The 4,585-nt window shown below is 38.9% G+C and overlaps 1 pseudogene; it reads right to left on the reverse strand.

The window, feature by feature from the left end:
- Positions 1-4,119: 4,119 nt before the first annotated feature.
- Positions 4,120-4,580, reverse strand: LOC113222807 (annotated as a pseudogene).
- Positions 4,581-4,585: the final 5 nt, after the last annotated feature.

The raw sequence follows: 4,585 nt of genomic DNA on the forward strand, positions 1-4,585 counted from the left end.
AATTACTACTTATGATCCTTTTATTAAGAGATTTGCTTGCAATTGAGGATTAATTTTCCTAGTAACACTCAGAAGTTGGACTCTGTTGGTAGTTTATTAAAATTTGAAAGCATTTTTGAAACAGCAATCTCCTTGAGAGATGAAAAGAATAAGTAAAATAAAGGTTTATATAACTCTTTTTCTTTGCATAGGATTTTCCCAGACATGATGGACATGATCTGCCATAATCTATTAATTACAGAACTTACAGTTAAAATCTCAACAGTATGAATCTATCTTAGATGACATTCACATTTTAGATCCCAAATCTTCTATTTCAATAGGTGTAAGAGCATTTCTATTAGATGTAGATAGATAGGTAATTAGATAGAGCTTTTTCTTTCCTTTTCCTCAAAACACAAAAGTCAGACATTTAAATTATAGCTAGAGACCTCACTAGGATGATGAGGGCTATTGGTTGTTTTTATGTTTTTGTTTTTAAGTGTTTATGCTGATTTAATCAAATTAAAATATACACCAAGAGCAATTGCAAGGGAGAAAGTTACAAAAGAGTGAAGGAAAGCTGAGTGAAGATCTACAGACACTGCAGAGCACAAGGAAGAGGGCTGCAGTGAGGGATTAGTGGTGAAGGCAGCCAGGGTCTGCCTTCCTTGGTCATGGATGTCGTACAGAAATGAGGATGTAGCTCTATCCTAGGCCAGTTTTGCCAGTGCACTTATGTCCCAAAACCAGTGTCTTGTGTTAACAAAATCTATTGAATGAACTTTTCCAAGATTTTGAATTCTTGGAAACTATTACTGCTGGCAGGCTCTCAAGAACTTAGATAGGGCTTTGACCAAGTGTGAATGTAAAAAGAATTAGTGGGGAGAAAATTTTTGCAATCTACTCATCTGACAAAGGGCTAATTTCCAGAATCTACAAAGAACTCAAACAAATATACAAGAAAAAAACAAACAACCCCATCAAAAAGTGGGGAAAGGATATGAACAGACATTTCTCAAAAGAAGACATTCATACAGCCAACAGACACATGAAAAAATGCTCATCATCACTGGCCATCAGAGAAATGCAAATCAAAACCACAATGAGATACCATCTCACACCAGTTAGAATGGCAATCATTAAAAAATCAGGAAACAACAGGTGTTGGAGAGGATGTGGAGAAATAGGAACACTTTTACACTGTTGGTGGGATTGTAAACTAGTTCAACCATTATGGAAAACAGTATGGCAATTCCTCAAAGATCTAGAACTAGATGTACCATATGACCCAGCCATCCCACTACTGGGTATATACCCAAAGGATTATAAATTATTCTACTACAAAGACACATGCACACGTATGTTTATTGCGGCACTATTCACAATAGCAAAGACTTGGAATCAACCCAAATGTCCATCAGTGACAGACTGGATTAAGAAAATGTGGCACATATACACCATGGAATACTATGCAGCCATAAAAAAGGATGAGTTTGCGTCCTTTGTAGGGACATGGACACAGCTGGAAACCATCATTCTTAGCAAACTATCACAAGAAGAGAAAACCAAACACCGCATGTTCTCACTCATAGGTGGGAACTGAACAATGAGCTCACTTGGACTCGGGAAGGGGAACATCACACAATGGGGCCTGTCATGGGGAGGGGGGAGGGGGGAGGGATTGCATTGGGGAGTTATACCTGATATAAATGATGAATTGATGGGTGCTGACGAGTTGATGGGTGCAGCACACCAACATGGCACATGTATACATATGTAACAAACCTGCACGTTATGCACATGTACCCTAGAACTTAAAGTATAATAAAAAAAAAAAAAAAAAAGAATTAGTGGCCTTTCATTTGCTGATCAACAGAAGATATTTTCAGTTTTTTGTAATCATATTTGAAAAAGAGCTTAAGACAGACCATATGCTATTTTATTTTAGAGATTGAGTCTAAGATTCTAAGTTTCACATCAGAAACCAAAAATTAGTTCCAAGAAATACTGTTTTTCTACTAATTTTACACCTACAGATAGAACTCTCAAACTAATTTCTTCTTAATGTTTTATGATTTCTAATTAGTGACACTAAAAATCAATTCTGCCTCTACTCTGATAGAAAGACTTTTGTTTCTTGGATATTCCAAATTGTTCAAATCCCAATACGTTCATAGCCTGTTTCCCAGTCACCCAAGTCAACGTGGTCTTTCCATTTTTAAAATTTCTGTGGTAGAATTAGTTTTCAATAGACAGAATTGTGAGATGGAGACATCATGAATTGATCAAAACAATTTGAGCTTTAGAATCAGACACTCTCTAGCTGCGTGATTTTGGGCAAATTAATCTCCATGATTATAGATATCCTAATCTTTAAGATAGGGATAAATAAGACCTACCCTGCAGAGCTGGGTGCATTGAGTATCTTCAGCGCAAGTGGTTGGTAGGCATTCATAAATGACAATTACTATATTTATTATTTCTGCCTATTGATATATCATCTCATTTAACATTGTCTTAACTTTTACTTTTCCTGTGTTTAGCTTTTCACTTACGTTTTTTCTTCCCAACTGTAAGTGGCAAGGATTATGTTTGGATATTCTAAAACACAATGTACATAATATAGATGCTCAAAAATCATTCATTCATTCATTGGCTTCTACTTCTGTTTCAGTGTACAGGGCGCTAAAGATACAAAGGTGAATGTGACATATCTCTGCACTGGGTAATTTTTAACTTTCTATTGTGGTAGTGTTTTCAAAGTTGGATGATATTATTTGAGTCTATGCATTTGCTTCGTTGACCAAATACTTTTTCTTTTCTTATAAATCACTGTCTACTAAACAAGCATCAGCAGTAAGAGCTATCTAGGGAGTGACTGTTAAGTGCTGCCCCTGCCAAACCCTTGTTAAAAGACAACTTTATTTCCTGATGGCCAAGACTCTTGCTATGTAAGCACTAAGTAGTTGGCTTAGGACATTACTTAGCAGAAGCTCTGAGGATGATCCTTCTGAGGAGGAGCAACAGTGGAGGGGTTCAATGTATGTCTTTGTCAGATCCAGTGATCAGTGCCCAAATCCCAGCAATTCACTAGAAAACCGTTAGAAAACGTTGCAGCTTTTAAGTTCAGTATAAGTTTAGTTGACCATTAAACTTGAATTTGTAAATGTTTCTAAATGGGAAGATTGCCTATTTAACCCCTTTTTTAAAAATTTGCAGACATAGTTTTACTATTTATTTATTTAGATACAGAGTCTCACTCTGTCGCAAGGCTGGAGTGCAGTGGCATGATCTCTGCTCACTGCAACCTCCACCTCCCGGGTTCAAATGATTTTCTGCCTCAGCCTCCTGAGTAGGTGAGACTACATCGGCGCGCCACGGCACCCGGCTAATTTTTGTATTTTTAGGAGAGGCGGGGTTTCACCATGTTGGCCAGGATGCTCTCCATCTCTTGACCTCATGATCCGCCCGCCTTGGCCTCCCAAAGTGCTGGGATTACAGGCGTGAGCCATCAAGCCCGGCCGGATGCGTAGTTTTAATTTTGAAAAATGCGCATGTCAAGTTTGAGGCGTCTCAGCTGCTGTTTCTTGTGCTTGGCCGCCAAGAATGGTGGCTATGGAAGCCGAGGCTCTTTGTATGTTTTGGCCACTGGTATCATTTTGACAACCTGCCTTAACACGTTTTAATTGTATCTTGGCAAGTGAGGTGACATGAAAGCCATCGTCTTGGATTTCAATTTACTAATGAGGATGGTGGTGGAGATGGAATTACCTTGGCGTTTTGAAGGCATTTGCTCCTGGATTCCTTGCCAAGACACCTGCGAGTAGGTGTGGCACGGGGAAACCTTTTCAGTATTGCTCTTCTCTTCTTTCCCACCCTCAAGGTGCCTGGGTCATTTTCCATGATTGACATCTGGTAACCACAGAGGTACCCTGAGTGAAGGTGGACCCGGCCTGCAGCAGCTCTGCTCTTTTTTTTCCTACTTTCCTAAACTTTATTAGAGAAAAAAGCACGAGAACATAGTCACTTTTCTGGGATTCCTCCCCCAAAAATGTGACGTTTGATTTCCAAACATGCCAGAAGTGTACATGGTTCCCAGTTGTGCTAAATAGGAGAGAAGCTGAAGTCCTAAAGTGTTCATCTTCCAACTTCTCCCAATCTGTGGTCTGTCCTTGGATCAGCAATAATTGTCTGAACAGCTACTATGGCTTCATTAATTTTTGTCTGTAGCTCTCTGAGCTCTTCTATATGCAACAATTGCAGAATTTGAGCAGCTGCATTAAGAACTGCATCTCCTGCATCAAAACCAATAATATTTTGTTTAAAGCAACAGGCAAACCCTCTTTTGTTTGATTTGCCTTAGCAACTGCACCCTGTGTCAGGTGCTCCTGAGCCAAAATTCGAATTGCCTTAAGCATTACCAGGTAATCGTCATGACATTGAATCTGAAGCAGGTTACCCTTCACACCAGCCTTAACATCAGGATTATTTACGTCCAAATTGATCAACAGTTCTGCATTTTTAGTTGCATTGTCAGCAGTTTTTGCATAATCAGGTAGTAAGTCCTTGTACTTTTCAGCATTATCTCCATATTCAAGCCTAA

This window comes from Piliocolobus tephrosceles, unplaced genomic scaffold (genome assembly GCF_002776525.5).
Source record: "Piliocolobus tephrosceles isolate RC106 unplaced genomic scaffold, ASM277652v3 unscaffolded_35323, whole genome shotgun sequence".
Taxonomy (NCBI): domain Eukaryota; kingdom Metazoa; phylum Chordata; class Mammalia; order Primates; family Cercopithecidae; genus Piliocolobus; species Piliocolobus tephrosceles.